The 22,282-nt window shown below is 38.7% G+C and overlaps 2 long non-coding RNA genes across 3 annotated transcripts in view; both read left to right on the plus strand.

The window, feature by feature from the left end:
- LOC125672774 (uncharacterized) overlaps positions 1-22,282 on the plus strand; it is a 140,045-nt gene that overhangs the window by 19,344 nt on the left and 98,419 nt on the right. The gene's annotated exons all lie outside the window — the stretch shown is intronic.
- On the plus strand, positions 14,054-21,609 carry LOC130050858 (uncharacterized). 2 transcript variants are annotated; one of them, XR_008799182.1, is made up of 3 exons: positions 14,054-14,161; positions 14,957-15,022; positions 21,209-21,609. It is a non-coding gene; the product is annotated as an uncharacterized LOC130050858 (long non-coding RNA). The 2 variants fall into 2 exon arrangements; XR_008799183.1 differs by lacking the exon at positions 21,209-21,609 and adding an exon at positions 20,710-21,131.

A 22,282-nucleotide genomic window follows, 5' to 3' on the forward strand; every position in this document is an offset into this window, starting at 1 on the left:
ACAGTAAATCGTTGTGTCTTGTTTAGAAAAATGTACTAAACGATAAAATAAGCAATAATTTCTTCCACTCCCGGAGAAATAAATGACACAATCTTTTGATTACTTGAATTACTTTATTGGGAGAACTTGTGTTTTCCAAAAACCCTAAACTTTGCATTATTTTACTAATTTCACTTTATTAAAAATGATAGAAAATATTACAAATTAGGAAACATATTTCAAGTCCTGTAAAATCCAGGAGCCTCTGGGGGCTTCGCCCCCTGGCCCAACCAGGGCTTTGCTTGGACCCACGGGGGGTCTCAGAACGGCCCCAGACTCCCTGCCTTATAAAGTGGCGCCCCCGTAAGCGCAAGTCCTGGATCCGCCCCTGCACACTACATGTAATAGGGGTAATGGTGAAAATACACAGGCATATTCTTAAAAATAACATTTTACAAGAGTTGTAATCTGATCACGTTTGAAGAATGGACAATTCACTTCTGTTTGATTTAAACATAAAAATCTAAAAGTATCAGGACAACGTTAGCACCTTAAATTAAACAAACACGTAATCTGAACTCGATGTAGGAATTTTTAACCTTGAATTGAACAAACACGTAATCTGAACCCGATGCAGGAATTCTTAAACATGGTATTTCAATATTACAAGAGCTAAATATCCAGAAAAGATAAATCTGATGCAAAGCTTCAGTAATACGAAGAGATTTAGAGTTCTTCAAACCACGCCCTCGGAGTGAGTGGGCAAGAGCTGGGTTACCCGAATGATCACTTTGATATACCCCTGTGAGCTCGAAATAAAAGACACCACAGAGTCGCCCACTACTGCTCCATACTTTGATATTTTATTGAAAGATATTAACGGCACACTAACGTTACTCAACTTTATTACAAACGGGAGCATTTCAACTTTTCCATCGTCAACATCCCATATTTAATTATACCCCCGAACGAAGTTCAGGGGGGTATATAGGAATCGCTCTGTCTGTCTGTCTGTAGATTCGTGTCCGGGCCATAACTTCTTTGTTCTTTGACTTAGGCAATCGATATTAGGCACACAGGTGGATCACCATGAGACGATGTGTCGAGTACCTTTGTGACTTCTATATGACCTTGAACCTTGACCTCAAGGTCAAAATTAAAGGGTTTTTTTTTAACAATGGATTCGTGTCCAGGCCATAACTTTGTTCTTTGGCATAGGCATACCATATTTGACACATGCGTGTATCACCATGAAACGATGTATCATGTACCTTCATGAACTCCATATGACCTTGACCTCAAGGTCAAAATTAAAGGTTTTTACAATGGATTCGTGTCAGGGCCATGACTTCTTTGTTCTTTGACATGGGCATACCATATTTGACACATGAGTATATCACTATGAGACAATGTGTCGGGTACCTTCATGACCTCTAGATGACCTTGAAATTTGACCTCAAGGTCAAAATTGATTACAGGGTTTTGTCATACCATAAGACATGGGTGTATCACCTTGAGACTATATGTCATGTACATTCATGACCTCTTTATGACCTTGACCTTTGATCTCAAGGTCAAAATTATAGGTTCATGCCATGGATTTGTGTTCGGACTATATCTTCCATTTTCTTCTACAAAGGCATACCATATTTTTACACTCAGAAAAGAGGTAATTTATACCTATTAACAACACCCTATGGGAGATTGGAGTAAGCGAGGGGTATTCTTAGTGACCATTGCTCACAGTACCTATTGTTTTATGTAGAAATAATTCATTGTCACTTGCATATGGTCAGGTGAAATATGGTGTTTATATATCTCATCTGATTTGATACACAAGAGCTTGTTCTGCTTACGGTCGGTTTTTAAATCGAAGCAGGCTACTGACAAACAATTTGATGCTGAGGGGTTCCAACAATCTCAATATCAAAGCATCTACATGTACTGCAGATCGAAGTTTGTTCAAATCATGGCCCCCAAGGAGTAAGGATGGACCACAATAGGCGAAACAAGTATTTTACGGGACAGAAAAGGAGTCATTATAAAGAATTTCTCAATAGGAACAGTACTACCGCATTGCAGTTGATATTAAAATATGGAGAGAAACCGCGGATTTAAGTTTGATCAAACCATGGCCCTGTGGGATATAGTTTACAATTTAATAGGGGCGGATGCAGAATTGAAATTATAGGGGAGGCAACAGGGAGTGTCTCCTGTGTATTTTTTTTAAAATTCTGTCATTGATATGAAATTAATGAAAATGACATAAAATTAAGTTGTTTTTTTTTTGGGGGGGTGGGGGTTAATTTAGTTTTTTTTTTGTTGAATATAATATAATTTCTCCCAATAAAAATAACAATATATCAAAAAATCTTCTCAGGTATTTCTATAAGTTGATTTTTTTATTGTTTATTTTTTATTTCTATCTAAGAGACTATGGTCTGCATTAGATTTGAAAATGTATGGGAGAGGCTCCTTAAATCCGCCACTGAACATAGGGAATAGAATTTGTTTTGTGATGGCACTGAATGAAAATGCTAATTTCCAAAAAACTAAAAGCCAGGAAAACTGACGTCAATCTTTCATGTATAGTTTCGGTGGTGCGGAAACAATTAAATAATCTCCGCCAAATTTCAATCTGTGAAAATCGTAAACAAAAGGAAACATCAGATCAGAGGAAATAGCTCTACAGAACAGAACAGTGGGTATATCATACCCTCACCTGGATTTTGACTGTGTGAAGACTAAACAGAACAGTGGATATATCGTACCTCACCTGGATTGTCAATGTGTGAAGATTAAACAGAACAGTGGATATATCGTATCCTCACCTGGATTTTGACTGTGTGAAGACTAAACAGAACAGTGGATATATCGTACCTCACCTGGATTGTCAATGTGTGCTAAAAGACCAAACAGAGCGACCGTGGGTGTATTTTGAACCAGCAAACAGACGTAACCCCACCTAGATAAAGAAGACCTTTAAAAGACAGGGACTTGCATGCAGTGGTTTAAACTTTAAATCTAACGTTCGTACTATGAATAAAAAGCCCGTATGTATATCAATGCGTGAAGCTAATGACTTCAGTATAATCATAAGGTATCAAACGAGTTCTTTTGTATCCCTCGCTTATAATCATTGACTTGGTATTGTTCATGTTAAACACTATTATAAACTTCAACAGACAATTTGTATTGAGTGGTTGTTAGATTTAAAGATTTGGGTCACTGATTTGCTCTGGTCGGTTGCAACAATATCTAACATGGATTAGAAGTTTAAATTTAAGAATTTGCAATATATATATATATATATATATATATATATATATATATAAAAAGCACTAAATAATCACAACTAGGTACTGAAAATTTTCGCCCCAGCCCGGGGTCGAACCAGCGACCTACGGCACCCACCGCCTAGCAAGATTGTCAAACCAGTGCGTAAGTCCACTCGGCCACAACGACTTCCCTAAGAAAGGAAGCTTTGTTATGCTCCTAAAGCGCTACTTATACACACTTGACAATCTTGCTAGGCGGTGGGTGCCGTAGGTCGCTGGTTCGACCCCGGGCTGGGGCGAAAATTTTCAGTACCTAGTTGTGATTATTTAGTGCTTTATATATTAATTAATTGATTTTCACATGTATCGTTTAGATCCTAGGGGTAAACGTAAGGTTGGGTGTTATAATTGTTTGTTTGTGCTTTATATATATATATATATATATCACCTTTTAAGCCCATAATTGTATTATTTACATTTTCTATGTATTAGGATAAACTTAAATCCATCATTGCAGTCTGTTCATTAAACAGAATAAAATAAATTAAGATGATGGCCTCTTGTATTGCCACACTATAAAAGAGTGATATTTATACTGCAACCGAAAATGTGAATTATTTCATTAGTAACATGATGCTTACTTACATCTTCTCTTGCTTTCAGTTGTTTCTTTTAGTTGCTGTTTTTGTCTCTGTCATGTCCTTGATGGCATTCCATTACTTTTTTACCCATTATTATGAGAGGGATGCCATCATATTCTATATGGGGTTTGGCATTTTCCTGAGTGTCCACAAATCTGATATGGGATTTATCAACCTTTCCTTAATCTACAGTAATTGCAAAAGAAAATGCTGAATTTAAGTTAATTGAAAATTTGACCTTTTTTGATAAAGGTGTTAATTTGAACCAACTTAAATCTACACTATGAAAGGATGCTTTCATAATTTCAAATTTTCTTGACCTGTGGTTCTTGAAATTATTTTTTAATGACCCTATCTAATTTGCATTATTTCCTTTATCTCCCTATGCAAGAAGATTTGGTCCTTCACTTGGACAAACTTGAATTCCCTCCAACCAAGGATACCTTGTGGCTAATTTGGTTGAAATATGCCCAGTGGTTCTCAAGAGAAAAAGATGAAATTGTGTTTACGATGACAACACCAATGACAGACAACAGACAAACTTCAATTAGAAAAGCTCAAGTTAGCCTTTGGCTCAGGTGAGCTAAAAATGTTTACAAGATGTACTGAAGAACCAAGAAATAACTTTACCAACAATAAAATATAGCAACAGGATCTTACCCAGATCCTTTCCAAATTGTTTGTAACTTTTTAAACAACGGAACCTGGAGGAAGTTGCATATTCGTACTCCTGTAGCAACCTGTCCATTTTGTGGAAGATGTCACATATCCACAGAGTGATGTTGATCTAGCATCGAACAGGTCTTTCCAAGCGTCACTACTGATTTGAAAGACAACAAGCAACTGTCAACACTAGCGAAATTTGTCACCCCCCCCCCCCTCATTTTCCTAAAGTAAATTGAACCCGGGCATTATGTCTTCAAAAAATTTTATCAAGCTGTTGAGATTTTTTTTTATACATAAGTAAGTAAATTTTATCTAAAGTCAGCACTGTGTACAAACATAAAGTTGATAAACAAATAACATGAGCTCTATGTACAGAGATCTTAAAACGAATTTAAAAATAAAATTATACCTATTTCAAGATTATCTTAATACAACATTCATACCTAGTTTCTCCAGCCATCTCTTATAGTTGCTGATATGAAAAGTAGACTTCATACACATAAAATATGGATATCATTTTGTATTTCCCGCTTCGAAAAAGGTTCAATGTCACCAAAAATACAAAATACAAAAATACAATCGAGTTCGGTGTTCAAGAACATTGTAGATGTGAAAACCGTATCGGAAATATTTTCCCCGGAAACCGTGACTGGGTTATGTTATAGACTCTACCATAATTTACGGACCTCGTCTAACAGCTGACAGAAAATAGATAGGCGTCAGGTTTCATTTCTCGGAAACGCGGATATTTTGTAAACAATGAGCTCAGATATTCCGAGGGATGTTTTCAAGGAGGTCCGCTCTCTCTTGTTATGTAACGACGCTCTCGCCAGTTTGCTTCACTGGTGACCCAGTAACGTTTAGAAGATTGAAAATTAGAACATGCCAGGTTTCGTTTTCATTTCGCGGAAACGCGGGTATTTTGTAAACAATGAGCTCAGCTACGGAATTCGGTTAACATGCACAGAGTTTATGGATATGTTCACTATATTGTGTGGTTTGAGTCAGATCTTTCTGCTTAGGCCTTTGTATTGAATCTTATGTGATTGATTTTTTTTTTTTTTTTGATTTTTTACTCGGGAATGATTCACTCATAAGGCGACGTCATTACTGCCCGTGAAGGACTGCAAAATCTAGGCCTATGCTCGGCGCTTACGGCCTTTGAGCAGGGAGGGATCTTTATCGTCCCACACCTGGTGTGACACGGAAACTCGGTTTTTGCGATCTCATCCGAAAGAACACCCCATATTTAGACGCCTCTGGCGACAAGCAAGGGGTACTGAGGACCTATTCTAACCCGGATCGCATATAGTTTTACGCTATATATTTAAAAATAATTCATTTTTACTCTAAAAGTACTTTGGACATCAACACTATTATGGCTATAGCAGAACAGTTTTATAGTATATAAAAACAACTATGATATCTGTGCACTTCGCACCTTATGAGATCACAACGAAAAAGTACGTCACGACGTACATCTTACAATTCATGTCTATATGTTGTCGTTATATTGATAGGCGTTATCAAGTAAAGTTGCCGTCTAACCTATACATAAGCTGTATACGTGAAAATTTTTCTTGTCAAATAATATATTATTTCAATTTCACATCAAATCACTCAACATTTTTATATTTGCGCGAAGGTCATAATTATATTATGACCTTGAAATCGCCCCTCTATTTTCTCCCGATCATCACTACGTTATGTAAGGAAATCTAATTCTACATAATTATTGCGAGCAGCGTGTAAAGGGGTAACGATATACGGTGTATGATGGTGTATAAAGTGTATATATATTTATATTCCTTTTACCAAAGGAAGAGTTAGGACACAATTCTGACACATAAAGAACCCCCCCCCCTTTCCGCATCTGATTATTTCTAGCATACTCTTGAAAATGGAAAAAAAAGAGTATCCTGCATTAGCTGCATTTTAAATTTCCCTTTATCGGAGCACTTGGTCTCTCTATAGATCTGGGTTTTTACTATATCAACTATAGAAAGTCTCATAATTGTTCATGAAAAAGTGAAGATAATGAACAATCTTATAATGATTACACAATTGAGAGTAGGGTAAACACGGATCCTTGTTAAAGTAAATATGAGTGGTGGCAACTGCGGTGCCAGTAGTCGTGTTCATGAGAATGTGAGAGTTGGTATGTGGTCCAAATTTGGTGGTATATGGTGTTAGTGAAAATTTGGTTGGTAGTGTGTGGTGTTATGGTGGTGAAACATGCAAACTAATAAAACTAAATCAATCTCTTTAATTAATATTATGGAAAGAAATGCAAAATTAAGGACCTATATAGATAATAGTGTGAGTAGTGTTAAAGAAACCCAAAGTCAAGGGAACTGGTGTGCCGATAGTGGGGAGTAGGTGTTATTTAGCGTATAAGCGGTAGTTTGTGGTGTACAAGTGGTGGTATGTGGTGTTTATAAAATGTGAGTGGTAGTATGGTGGTGACACACAATCTAATATTGGTAGAGCAATCTCTTTCATTAATATTGTTATGCTAAGAAATACATAACTTGGGACCTAAATGGGTAGTGGTGTGAGTTATGTTAAAGACGATGTAAGTGATGGCATGTGGTGTGCCAGTAGTGGTATACAGTTGGTGGTATGGGGTGTATAGGTGTTGGTATGTGGTGTTTGAGTATTGGTATGTGGTGTATGAGTGGTGGTATGTGGTGTATAGGTGATGGTATGTGGTGTTAATGGAAATGCGAGTGGTGGTATGGTGGTGTTAATGGAAATATGCATGGTAGTATGATGGTAATACATGCAAACTAATAACGGCAAATCTATCTCTTTCGTTGATATTGATATGTAAAACTATCAATTCTCAAACCTGTATAGGTAGTGGTGTGAGTAATGTTAAAGAAGATGTAAGTGATGGCATCTGGTGTGCCAGTAGTGGTGTACAGGTGGTGGTATGGGTTGTATAGGTGGTGGTAAGTGGTGTATGAGTGGTGTATAGGTGGTGTTAATGCAAATGTGAGTGGTAGTATGGTGGTGTTAATGGAAATGTGTGTGTGGTAGTATGATGGTGATGCATGCAAAGTAATAACGGTAGATCTATCTCTTTTGTTGATATTGATATGTAAAACTATCAATTCTCAGACCTGTATAGGTAGTGGTGTGATTGGTGTAGAAAAAAACGGTGTTAAAACACATGTGTTAGCATCTGTTGTCCCATTAGCTGTGTGTAAATGGTGTTTATGGAAATGTGAATGGTGGTACGTGGTGTATAAGTGGTGGTATGTGATGTTAATGAAAATAATGGTTGTGGTATGTGGTGTTAACGAAAGTGTAGGTAGGGTGTATGTGTGATGTTAACGAAAGTGTGGATGGTAGTAGTTGACTGGTTATTTCACGTCTTCCGAGAAATTTTCACCCTTATTATACACCACTTGTGGATGAAGTCCTATGCTTGGTGGTTATTACCCCTAGTAGTGAGGGCTCTTTAGCGTGCAAACGCCTACCGCCATACGGTCTTTTGAAAGACCCGTAAATGCGGTGCATTTGGAGGACCAATCACTACCAATGTTTACGTCTTAGGTGGGTGATGGCATGAGGATTCGAATTCATGAACTTCCGGTTAGGAAGCTTTTAAGCGAACGCTCTACCATTGAGCAGTGCGACCGGTAATTGCGTGGTGGTGGTGGAAGTATATAAAGAACCTAAAAGCCAGGAATTATTCATTCACTTTTATGCATTCGAGCAGTTAACATGATTGAGTGCTCAGAGTGTCATGCTTTAATTTCCCGCAAAGATGCCATGATGCGTCATAAAAGACTAAAACACGGGGACAGCGATGAGGAAGAGGATATTGACATGAGTGACGTCTCTCCAACACAGAGTGATACTGACAGTAACGCAGAGGAAGAGGATATCGTCTTTCGCCAAATGGCACATAAAGCGCGAAAACATATTGCCGGAGAGTGGCAAAAGAGATACGAGAAATACTTGAACCAAAATATGTCAGAAAAGAAAGCTAGTAAGAAAGCAGACGAAAAGACCAAAGGAGAAACTTATCAACAGTTTAGAAAACTGTATGAGCGGTTCCTTTACGATCAGTATCAGTTGCAAGAAGACACAACGCATGAACAGGTGACGGACGCCATCGATGAATTTGTGTCCGACAATCATGGATTAAAGAAATCCATTAAGATGGCTCTTCGCAAACACAAATATTTACTTGAATCTTACCTAGATAAGTATGACAATGATGAAGACGAGGAGGAAGAGGAAGACCAACCGATGCGATAGAATCACACCTCTGTATAACGAGAAACACTGTCTTTAAAAACTGAATTCATTCAAATATTGACCTGCATCTACTTGAAAGAAAAAGCTACATCAAATGACATTTTTCATCTGAAATATGCAATAAATAAAAGTTGTAAACCTACAAAAATGTGTGATTTTTTATAACATGGGTATTACGAAGCGGCAAAAACCGAGGTTCCGTGTCACACCAGGTGTGGGACGATAAAGATCCCCTCTCTGCTCAATGGCCATAAGAGCCGAGCATAGGCCTAAATTTTGCAACCCTTCACCGGCAGTGATGACGTCTCCATATGAGTGAAATATTCAATATTAAATTCGGTCGCCATCTTGGCTTCGTCTCCGAAACGAGAGATGTTTTCGAGGAGGTCCGCGCTCTGTCGTTATATAACGACGTTCTCGCCAGTTCGCTTCACTGGTAATCCAGGAGCAACAACACGATTTTAAGAACAAGAATAACAATGTCGAGAAGTAGAATGATTTTTGACACCGTGGCGGGGATCAGATACCGGCTACAACTCGTTAGCGAGCGGAACGATGGTGGGGAGTGGGCAATCACGAACACCCGGGAATTGGCGCAGTTTAGCGCCCTGGATACCTCGGGGGTTGTGGAGCTCGTCAACCAAGTGCGGCGACGTTACGAGCGCCCTGGACGGGGCCGCACCCGCCGTAGGACAGCTCGTATGTCCACTACCCCCAGACGTCGCCCCCAGCCAACAGACACCTCACCGCAACCCGGACCCTCGGAACAGCGCTCGCCATCGAGGGCGAGCCTGGACGAAGTGGTGCCCCAAACACCGACACCCCAGTCAACGCCGGCGAGACCACGGGCACGACGTCGCGGTGCCGTTCGTCTGCTGCCACTCCACACAACACCGGCATCACCAGGACCGCCGACAGAACACGAGACCGTCGTCCCGGGGTGGGCAGATCGAGTCCCATCGATCTGGTTTACCTGCCCCATCTGTCTGCAAGACGCCAAACACTCACAGCTAGAGTGTAGCCACTGCAAACAACGAGCAGTGTGCTGCGAGTGTGTGGTCCAGCTGGAGGGAGGTCGATACAGGCGGTGCCCCCTCTGCCGATTCATCGGCGTCTAGAAAGGCACAGAGTATAAACCCCACGGCCCTTTTAAAGGCCACCCACATCTTTTGAAAAGATGCTGTTTATCACAATGATTGAGAAACGTACACAAATTAACACCAGTTGCACTTTATTTACTACCAAACACATGATTATGTTTTAATGACAATATACACTTGTTTATCATACCTATAAGCAAAGTCTTGAATAAATTGTCTGTAACGGGTGGAATTTCCCGCTAAGCCACACCCAATCTTATAAGGGAAGGCTAAAGTCTTGTACGACAATCTGCCCAATTCACGTAAACATTGTTGAAACCATAGTTCTTTGTCGGCAATACTTTTGACTTAACCCATGAGGTTTTACCGTTAAATAATTACAATGGTGTACAATCGCATTCACGGATATACTCAGTAAACCACCCTGCACATAAGTCACACTATACATATTATTTTGGAATGACAATATACACTTTTTTTTAATTTTTTTTTTATTAATCGTATCTAGGAGGCCAGGAACTCCCCGATCGAGGGTCGTTTTAGGAATTGCTAGTCTTTGCGCCAGGGCCAAATTATTACGGCGAGCAATATTTCCATTTGTCAATAAATTATATTGTTGCACAATAGCATCCACCGACATAGAAAAAATATCTTCTTCCACATAAATCACGCTCATGATCTGTTTTTGTTGAGTGTCGATGCTACAGCTTTCGTTTTTATAAGTCACACTTACGAGGTGTGTTTGATGAGTGTCAATCACGAGGGTTTCTTTGTCAAAGGTTCGGGGGCCTATCGAAAGTGGCATTAACATATGATAAAATGGGTTTTTCTCTATCGATCTAACTATCATTGGGGTTTCTACTGCCTCACAGACGTGAGAAATGAATCATTAAAGAGATCGAGAAGAAACATCGAGCCTCGACTCGAACTCTTTGACCTCTGTTTCTTTGAAAACTATGCGACCTAGCACAATAAAATTAAGTTTAATCAATTCCGCGTCTCGGAATCGATCAGATAGAATCTCCAATTCAGAGAAATTGAATGTGTAGAAAAAGAAAATGAGAAAAAACTCTCTTCTCGAAAGCACAAATTCAGCATTTCTCGGTCGCCATCTTGCCTTCGTCTCCGAAGTGCATGATGTTTTCGAGGAGGTCCGCGCTCTCTCGTTATATACCGGCGCTCTCGCCAGTTCGCTTCACTGGTAATCCAGCAAGGTTTAAGAAGATTTTAGGAAGTTTGAAGTTTGAAGAAGATGAGCTATTCCCGCCTAGCGAGAAGTCCGCTGCGCCCCATGCCTGGGCTGAGGACCCCCATGACCCCGCCCATTACTAACAACAACGTGGTCCCACCAGAGGACTGGGAGGCGGAGGTTGAGTTGGATCAGCGGCCCCCGGGGACCACCATGCCGGTAATGAGGACCCCCATGACCCCGCCCATTACTAACCACAACGTGGTGCCTGAACACCTCCGGGAGGACTGGGAGGCGGAGCTCCGTGTAGTGGAGCGGCCCCCGGGTAGAATTGTTTTCAGACCAGATGGGGAGTACGAGTGGCACTTCTTCCACGAAGGAGTGCCAGACGCCCCTAAGCAGCCTCTCAAGAAGAGGCACCGCCGCCGCCAGAACAAGCCCGCCACCCAGTAAGAGGGGTAAACAACCTCATAGACAGTGTGGGGGACTTTGATAGTCCCCCCCCTCCGGCCCTTTTAAGGGCCACCCACATCTTTTGAAAAGATGCTGTATATCACAATTCTTGAGAAACGTACAAAAACTAAGTGGTAGTGTGTGGTGTACAAGTGGTGGTGAGTGGTGTATCAGTGATGGTATGTGATGTTAATGGAAATGTGCGTAAAATGCATCTAATGCAGGATACTCTTTTTTTTTTCCATTTTCAAGAGTATGCTAGAAATAATCAGATGCGGAAAGGGGGGTTTCTTTCACAGGTGCTTGTGGACAGGACTTCCGGTACCCCCTTCTTTTATTTAAAAATGTTCAATTCCTTGGGTATTTCGGACGTATTTTTGATAAAATATGTAACTTCAGAGTTTATCTATTTCAATGGAATACACAAATCTCGCATAGAAACCGTTTTTAAAAATGTCATATCACCGATCATAATATATGAACAAGGTGTGCAACTCAGCCAGCGACATGTTGAAAAAATCTACACCTCGCTGAGAAATCCTATCGAAAAAACACCAATAATGCATATACCAACTGAAAAGAACGGTCATTCTAAATCTACTGATGATTCGTGGATTAAATGCATCGCTATTTGGTGCGCAATAACTACTTCACACCGCTCAATTTCATCGTTTTAACCTCGCCACTTCTCATTTCTGACTATAACGAACGGAAGTTGTAATGCTGGAATATTTCTGTCGCAGCCAACTATTTTTAGAACGAGAAAACCCGGGACGAGGTCTTCCGAATACCATTATCTACACGAAAAGGAAAGAGAATACCGATAAAAATATTTCAAATCGGTTGTGGAAAGACTTTAAAGACATGTACACTTACACATTATTGGAACCATACTACTTTTAATATATCCAAATATACTATCATTGTAAACTCTTAACCCTATACGATATGATTTGGATCATAATGGTGTTGACACAATGCCCCCCCCCCCCCGAATAACCTACATGAGTTGACTTTATTGTGTTTGCAAGACATTGCTGATAAGCAGTAGAGAGTTTCAACCAAAAAGTCGAATCATGTATGTTCTTCGGAGAAGGGTGGGGGCCTGAACCCCTGTGATTAGGTCATACTGAACAGATCAATGTTTGATTATAATTATCTTAAATGATATTGGGAGTGGGGTAGGGGTAGAAACGGGTAGTTTTTTTTTTATCATGATGTGAACTATACACAAAATATGTGTGCAATGCATGCACAAGTGCTGGTTGTTGATATTTGTTTAATCTTATATTTAAGTTATAACATAAAGTTTTGACATTCCTTTACAAATTAATTTGTTAACTCCCCCCCCCCCTACTTTTTATATTTTTAATCGAATTTGGATCTGATCATATGTAAGGGGCTTGATAAACTATTTTGTTTCTTTTTAAAAAACGAACGTTAGCCAATGATATATAGTTGGCCTTATAACTGAAATGTGGAACATTGCTTTCATGGTTCTTTCTGATTTCCATGATAAATTACCTACCCAACACTATGAGGTTTTTAATTATATTTGTGGATGTGCTAGTCTTTCCACAACCGACTTGACCAGTTAAATGAAATTACATGTATGACCCTCTTTGGCTAGACTTGATTACTATGATCGGTATTCTCTTCCCTTTTCGTGTAGCTAATGGTATTCGGAAGACCTCGTCTCGGGTTTTCTCGTTCTAAAAATAGTTGGCTGCGACAGAAATATTCCAGCATTACAACTTCCGTTCGTTATAGTCAGAAATGAGAAGTGGCGAGGTTAAAACGATGAAATTGAGCGGTGTGAAGTAGTTATTGCCCACCAAATAACGATGCATTTAATCCACGAATCATCAGTAGATTTAGAATGACCGTTCTTTTCAGTTGGTATATGCATTATTGGTGTTTTTTCGATAGGATTTCTCAGCGAGGTGTAGATTTTTTCAACATGTCGCTGGCTGAGTTGCACACCTTGTTCATATATTATGATCGGTGATATGACATTTTTAAAAACGGTTTCTATGCGAGATTTGTGTATTCCATTGAAATAGATAAACTCTGAAGTTACATATTTTATCAAAAATACGTCCGAAATACCCAAGGAATTGAACATTTTTAAATAAAAGAAGGGGGGTACCGGAAGTCCTGTCCACAAGCACCTGTGAATCATTCCCGAGTAAAAAATAAAAAAAAAAATAAAAAAAAATCAATCACTTAAGATGCAATACAAAGGCCTAATGCAGAAAGATCTGACTCAAACCACACAATATAGTGAACATATCCATAAACTCTGTGCATGTTAACCGAATTCCGTAGCTGAGCTCATTGTTTACAAAATACCCGCGTTTCCGCGAAATGAAAACGAAACCTGGCATGTTCTAATTTTCAATCTTCTAAACGTTACTGGGTCACCAGTGAAGCGAACTGGCGAGAGCGTCGTTATATAACAAGAGAGAGCGGACCTCCTTGAAAACATCCCTCGGAATATCTGAGCTCATTGTTTACAAAATATCCGCGTTTCCGAGAAATGAAACCTGACGCCTATCTATTTTCTGTCAGCTGTTAGACGAGGTCCGTAAATTATGTGTAAATTGTTCATTTGATAAATGTGTTTGTGTAAACTTTTAATTGTTCATTGAATAAATGTGTAAACTTTTAATTGTTCTTTAATTCTTTTTATTTGAAAATTTCACATAAAGGAATACACCAGGAATACAAAACGCTCACACGCTATCCCCCCAACACCTCGCCTGCTACACAGCACCACCTCTCCCCACCGGCCCAGTTTGACCGCGCCAACCCCGCTTGACCGCGCCAGGTGGCCCCGGCCACCTGGCCAACTGCTTGACCCCCTCTATAAAACCCCGCACTCCAAACTACACTCAAAACTGCACTCAGTTGAACTCCCTATCGGCCCGCACTCAAAACTGCACTCAGTTGAACTCCCTATCTAGTCGCCTTATACTACTGTAATCTAATACAATCTGATGTCACTAACAAATCTGCGGTGAACAAGACCTAACAACCACGTGATCAGCAGAATGACCCTACAACAAAAGGCAAAATGGTTTATTGTCGGACATCTCTCTCTCTCTCTCTCTCTCCCTCTCTCTCTCTCTCTCTCTCTCTCTCTCTCTCTGACTGAACGAAAAACAATCGTATAGACAACAATGGCACCGTCACCACCAACAACAAATATAACTCTTTCAATGTTAACAACACCACTACCAACCAAAACAACAATGATAAATACTGTGATCATAATAAATGTTTTTCTTTTTTTAAATATACAACAGAACAAGTAAAAGTCGATAGAAGATTAGAATGTCTTACATATTAAGTCTAGATAACCTTTTGTGGTTATAGCTGGACCATAAAAGAAGAAGAACGAGGAGGAGTGGAGAAGAAGGAGTCAACAGACAGGGCCAGTTTGTATGTAAACGATGTTTTCAAATACATGTAGTTGCTCTAGTGTGTTATTCCTCCTTAAATTTCTCTGGTGTGTTATTCCTCCTTAAATTTCTCTGGTGTGTTATTCCTCCTTAAATTTCTCTGTGTGTTATTCCTCCTTAAATTTCTCTGTGTGTTATTCCTCCTTAAATTTCTTTGGTGTGTTATTCCTCCTTAAATTTCTCTGTGTGTTATTCTACATTAAAGGGTTTTTACCACGATTTTTAATGTAATTAAAATCAGAAGGAGTAACCTTAATAAAGCACGTTTCTGCTGTTATATTGTTTTGTTACTCCCAATAATTGATACAAGCATGCATTTTATCTGCATATATTCAAAGCTTGCGCTTCTCAAATCATCACTAATGAGCTATCTAGTCACGTGATACGTCATGACGCCATACGTGTCAATGTGCTGCAGCAGCTATGCATATGTGTGTGAATAGATTCTATTGAAAGTCATAAATTATACAGAATGGATAATTAATGTTCCGACATCGATGACATCCCATTAGTATTTAAGATTCCGCCATACATATTTAAATCTGCCGCTGAACCAAATCTTAAAGAAATTCCCTCAGCAAACATTTATATTAGCCTAATACTACATCGACATTGACCACTCGGACGGAGATCCCGCCAGGGGTGTAGCTTCGTTTGGCTCAAGTAGGCACGTGCCTACACATTTTTTCCCTTTATTTTCAAAACACATTTTTGGCCATAAATGTCTGCAAAATAAACATATATATTTCTAGTATTTAAAATCGGATATAAAATTATTCTGTCGGACCTTTTCTTTTTATAACGTATTCTACATAATGTTTATATATATATTTTTTAAACTTTAGTGATCACAATGACTCGCTCTCGAACTTAACAGTTTAAAATTTCCAAAAGTTGTGCAATATTTAATGTCTATTGCAATCATTTTGATGCTCAGAGTAGTGCAAACGAGTCCTAATATTTCAAAATTTTTCTCGTGGTATCCCATGGGGATCCGGGTTAGAAAAGGTCATCAATATCCCTTGCTTGTCGTAAGAGGTGACTAAATGGGGCGGTCCTTTGGATGAGACCGCAAAAACCAGGCCCGTGTCACAGTAGGTATGGCAAGATAAAGATCCCTCCCTGCTCAATGGCCATAAGCGCCGAGCATAGGCCTAAATTTTGCAGCCCTTCACCGGCAGTGGTGACGTCTCCATATTAGTGAAATATTCTCGAGAGGGACGTTAAACAATATTTAATCAATCGAGGATTACCCCGTGACCCACCCCAGCGAGAAGGGGCCACCCCTTCCTGTATCTAACCCTTCAGCGCATCGCGTGTCGGTTTAGTTTCTTTAGTTTCATCACACGTGCCTACACATTGAAACAGTCCTAGCTACGCCCCTGCCCGCTCACAGAAGGGAAACTTTTGGTAAATATCTGAATGACACATTTCGTTTGCAAACATTTTGACTGTGTTCCCCTGTAGATCATGTTATTTTTAAAGCATTAGACGTCTGTATATGTAGAGTGTTAGCAGGCGTGGATCCAGGAATTTTTTCCAGGGGGGGGGAACCTTTTCACAAAATCAAACCCGTGATATAACTCATTTTCCTTATAAATCGTTATATTGTAATTCTTTTTTATCTTTGCAACTTCCAGGGGGGGGGGGGGTCGGGTCCGGATCCCCCCCCCGACCCCCATTTAGATCCGCGCATGATTAGCCAATGCTGATCTAAATAAAATCAATTCTTCTCTAACCGTTACACTAGAGAAGGTAGAAAAGATTTGCTTTTAATTAAATTGATGCACTGACCTACAATGTGTCGAAGGAAAAAGTCGATTTACCGATATCGATTTAATTTATAATTTTATTTTTCAAAGGGGAAGGGGGAGGCAACCGGCTTTTATAATCATCAATCTGATGAAAATCTATCGACTTCTCAAATCGTATAGTGTATGTTTAAGAGGGTGGGAGAGAAAGAGAAGGGGGGGGGGGAGGGGGAGAAACTTTGTTCTGTTATAATAACCAGTGAGGGTATTTTTCTAAAAGGGCTTATTTTGAATTATTTTGGACTTTAGGGTTATGCACGACGTTGTTGGCATGTATTAGAAATATTTTCAACCAAAAAAATAATTAAATCAACTCATGTAGCTTATTTGGAGGGGGGGGTCCTGAACTCAAGCACCTGTGACTTCTACTGAAAATTTTGCTAATCTTTTTGTTAAATATCGGCGATATGGGCACAGGCACCTGAAGTAAGACATTGCTTAGTCTCGGGATCATCCGAAGGGTCTTGGGATTATTCGCGGACCTATCACACGACACGTTATAAATTCGTAGCATGTGATCTTTTTGGCTGCCAGTGGAAGAGATGAGGCCCTGTTCGATCAATGCACGCAAGATAATGTCAAGTATACGTAAAAGAGATGAGATGGTTTTTGAGTTGAAGAGACTTGTAGTATGACATCTCCCCGACCTGCCGTTCGCCAACATTCCGTAGGTAACGCTGTAATTACTTGGAAAATGTGCCCCGAAACGGGGACCCCCTGTTTGTTTACAAATTTTGTTTCTTACCTTGTGTATTTTATTATACCGGTAGAAGGCCAATCTCTAAAGCATACAAAAATCGTGAAACGATTACATGAATCGAAAGAGGGATGAGATAGACTGGGAATTCATACATTTCAGAGAAGTTATTGCCACCAAAAAAATATGAAAGGGGGGGGGGGTAGTAATATCCACTCTTCAGGTGCCTGTGATATGGGCTGCTTTTATCGCCATACGTCGTATTACGAAATTTCAAAGTTTATGATAATATACAACCATAGCCTACGTTATTTAACTGTACCTAATATCGTCCATATATTCCCAGATCTGTAAAAGGGCCCAATTCCCCTGTGAATTTCAGCTAATGAGTAAACCCCAAGCTTAAACTCAGAGTTATATACCGTTTGTGGCGAAGTTATGCGCCAGGTAACATTTAAATCATGAAAGTACAAATGTCAATAAGACTAGTTGAATCCTGTAAATTATAAGATTTAATTTTTTTTTTTTGTGATAGATATATTGAGGGTCATTTCATATAACCAGTTTACTTCATGCTTTGGTATGAAGCATCTCTGGAGCAAGAGGGATGTAAAATGTAAATTTCAGGATTTCTACGCCCCATAGACCTTAGAGTGGGGGCAAAAACTGCTCAAAATTGACAAATTTTCTTTTTTTTTCTTCTCTAGAACTGCACAAGTTTAAGAAAAACTAAATGCATGATGATGTAAAGCAAGAAGGCCTCTACCAAAATTGTAAATGCCATGATGCTCGGGTTTTCCCAATACCTCGGATTACAAACTTTATAATGATCCTCGGGTTTTCCCAATACCTCGGATTACAAACTTTATGAACATATATCATGATTATACCTCAGAGATTTATACACCGTACCCGCCCATCCCTGCAACCCGAATTTCCCCAAGTCATCAACGTTTTGTTTATCTAATATGATATTATTAGAGAGTGAATGAATGAAACCTTCCTTGGACAAAGGAAATCATTTAAGTAGTTTATAGAAGCAGCGTCACAATGCGGAGGATTTATCTGCTATATCTATACACAGATTCATTATATAGTATGACTCTGTTAAACGCCCGTTGTATATAAAACTTCCGATTCGAACTAATTTTGAGATCATCTCCGCTTTGATATTCCCTAGATTGATTCCCCGTTTATCAATAAGATACATGAACAAATTATATACTAAGGTGATGTTTTAATCTTTTCAATAACATTTATTAAATTTCAAATATAAACAATATGTGCGGATTGGTTTGTTTATTGGTTTCTAAAACAAAACCTCGGTATGAACTCTATCGGAATCTGAAACGTTATTGATAAAAGTACTAGAAAATATTGAATACAAAAATTTTGATATAGCACCATAGTGCCCAATGACATAATGCAAGTCGCATTTCATATTTCACATTTTTGCTTCATACTTAGACATTTTATTGAAAAATAGATATTGACACCAAACTAACAACTTAACTCATCTTTATGATAAACGGGATGATTTCAGATTCTCCATCGTCAACTTTCTATATTCATGAGGCGATATTCCACTCTCACTTACATATGGTGTTTCTAGCTCTCAGCTGATTCAATATGCCCGAGCTTGTTCTGCGTATGATCACTTTTTAAATGGAGGCAGGCTACTGACAAACAAGTTGTAGTTGCAGGGGTTTCAACAGTCTCAATTAAAGTTAGTATTTCGCAAATTATATGGTTTTTATAACAACATTGTTTGTCATAACAAGCTGGCATTGGGTCAAATTCTGTCTGACTTGTCTCATATCAATTCTTAAGCCGTCCTAAGCACGTTTATCAGATCAAGATATTGGGCTCACGTCGGGTATAACATGTTATTATATACCCATCAATGTATCGTTCGTTGATACTGTGGATTTCACAGCGTGTGATTTGGTTTTCCGGATCACCACACTGTGGTTTTCTGATTCCGTGTCAGTATCCTCTGAAACTGATGCCGTTATTTGTGGAAAATGTTGACCCCGTCACAAAACAAAACTGCGTACACAAAACATAATTTCATAGTACATGTATGTCTGTGTTTTTGATAATTTGGAATACATTTATTATCTTATAAATGTGGATTTAAAATGCAGAAGGGGGTATATAATAAATTTATCATTACTACAGTAACTTCATCGTCTCGTGTGATCTGATGATCCGTGCCTGTCAACGAGACGTGATCCGACTCTTCGGATCAAGTTACTGTAGTAATAATATATATTTAACAGGAGATGCTTACTCCTCCTAGGCACCTGATCCCACCTCTAGTATATCCAGGGATCCGGTGAGTCCTGGGGTCAGTGTTTTCCAAACTATCTATTTTGATAAACAAACAACCAATAGAATGTGTTGTTGTTAAATAAAAGTTGAACCAGGGACTATTTTTACTTTCAGTACTTTGATTTTACTTTACAAACGCGCTCTGTGGAACCTTGTGGTTCTTGTCACTGAAATTTGCAAGCTCTTTTACTTCCGTGTACATGCTTCTGAGATGTTTTTTACTTCCGTGTACATGCTTCTGAGATGTTTCTCACTACTGTAAATGTTGTTGTGCGTAGGGCTGAAACGATTCAGGTACCTCACGGTTCGGTTCAATTTTCGATTCTTAGGCCACAATTCGATTATTTTCGATTCAATTCAATAGTTGTCAAAAACTCTAATAAACAATAAAAAATACACAACTTTCATGTTTTTATTTCATTTCCCCCCTGAAATTCATCGTTTTCAACAACGGAATATGGTCTTTATTATATCACTTGCTATAAAATATCCAAGAGTATTGGTAATTTATTTCTGTGAAACAAATTCTACATACTGCCGCAGTTCCGTTCTCTTTAAAACCAAAATGCTTCCATACAGGGGACCTTAGATTTGCCGGATTCACGATTCCAGAGTTAGCGTCCGCCATTTTTGTTGTATTAAATTGTAAGGTAAAAAACCAAATCCGTGTTGAATTCTTTATTTCCGGAAAAAAATGTAAACATGGACCGAATCGAAATTTGGAGATGTTGAACCGCAAATTGAACCGAATGCTGTGAATCGCGGTTCGAGTGAACCGCGTTTAATTGTTTCAGCCCTAGAACTTGTGCGTGCTTTGTGTTGTAGTGGGATCAAGAAAATGGAGATTTTACTGAAGATACTTTGTGTTGGACTTGCTGTCACCCCAGTGTCCTGTTTCGGTAATCCATATCTATATATCTATCTATTTATTTATCTATCTATCTATTTCTATCTATTTCTCTTTATGGTCATGACACGTGCGGGGCTCAAACTCTCGATCTCCCGGTTACGAAGTCACCGCTCTACCACGGAGCTACCACGGCTGATAATGACTACCTGCTGTGTAAATATTGTTTTTTTTTCCTGATTTGGATAACAGCAATGACGTGTCTTAAAGACGTGCATATCAAAATTACACAAGAAAACATAGATATGCACGGAATGAATATCAAAATCTCTTTTGTTTTACTTCCGGGATGTAAGAAATTTGATTTGATCTAAACCTTGGTGATCTAGTTTGTCGGCGAATTTAGATTTTTTTTTCATTTCGCCATTTTCTGTTTTTATCAATATACATTCAACTTAAGTTCAAATTAAATTTCAGTTAACCTTGCACAAATAACGCAATTTAGAGGTAATACCTCCCAGAGTTTATCGTATCCCGATCAGCCCTGGACTGCAGACAAAGCAGTGGACGGACATTTTCAGCATGATAACGATAATGAGTCTATCTGTAGTTTTACGCAGGACTGGACGTCAATAACAGCATGGTGGGAATTCTCTTTGAAGGAAATAGCAAATGTGGCATACTTGGAGATATATGTTAGGAACATCAGTAAGATTTATAATGGAAAACAAGAATAACATATAATGCCTTTCGTTTACCTCATTCATTTCAGATAGCAAGATCGACTTAATGATGTGACCATTTTATCCCCTGTATTGGTTTATTATCAAATATGAATTATAAATAAGCAATTACAAGAAAATAAAAGATGTTTAGCAAATTAAAGTGATTGTTGAATGAAAGATGAAATGTGACAAGTAAGCGGCAACGCAGTGAAATTCTAATGAAAAGTCAACAGAAATTACGACGGAACTACCTTTTGGAAAATAAGGATAGTTCGTTCGATCTTTCATTCGTATTTTGCTTAGATAAATTATTTAAAGGTTTTCATCTAAATGTGTAGTACAATTGAATCTACCAAGCATCCTGTCTCGATACTGGAGTCGGAAATAAAAGCGTGCTATGAATAGGCTCCTGTTTAATACTGCACAACACAAGATTTTGATTCTATAAAAACAATTTCCCAGTGTTTCTCTTTCGAATATATACTACCAAGTAAACGACAGTTCCCATGTAGAAATCTCAAGATTACACACGATTTATATATTTTTCAGAGATATATATTCCATAAGTCATTATTGTGCATTTATAAAGCGTGACATGTTATCACATTACATAAGAATAACATAAAGATATTACAGAGGAATGCATACACAGCGTTTTCCACCACGATATAATGCATGTATACGATGTTTCGATTAGTTTATCAGCTTAGAAGTATAGATTTTTCTGTTAATGTGCAAACATTATGCCTTCAAATTATAGAGTATAACTTTTTATGTGTACATATATTAAAAGGTACGCCTTCCTTTAATTACTGCCTGGTTCTTA

This window comes from Ostrea edulis, chromosome 10 (assembly GCF_947568905.1).
Source record: "Ostrea edulis chromosome 10, xbOstEdul1.1, whole genome shotgun sequence".
NCBI classification, from domain to species: Eukaryota; Metazoa; Mollusca; class Bivalvia; order Ostreida; family Ostreidae; genus Ostrea; species Ostrea edulis.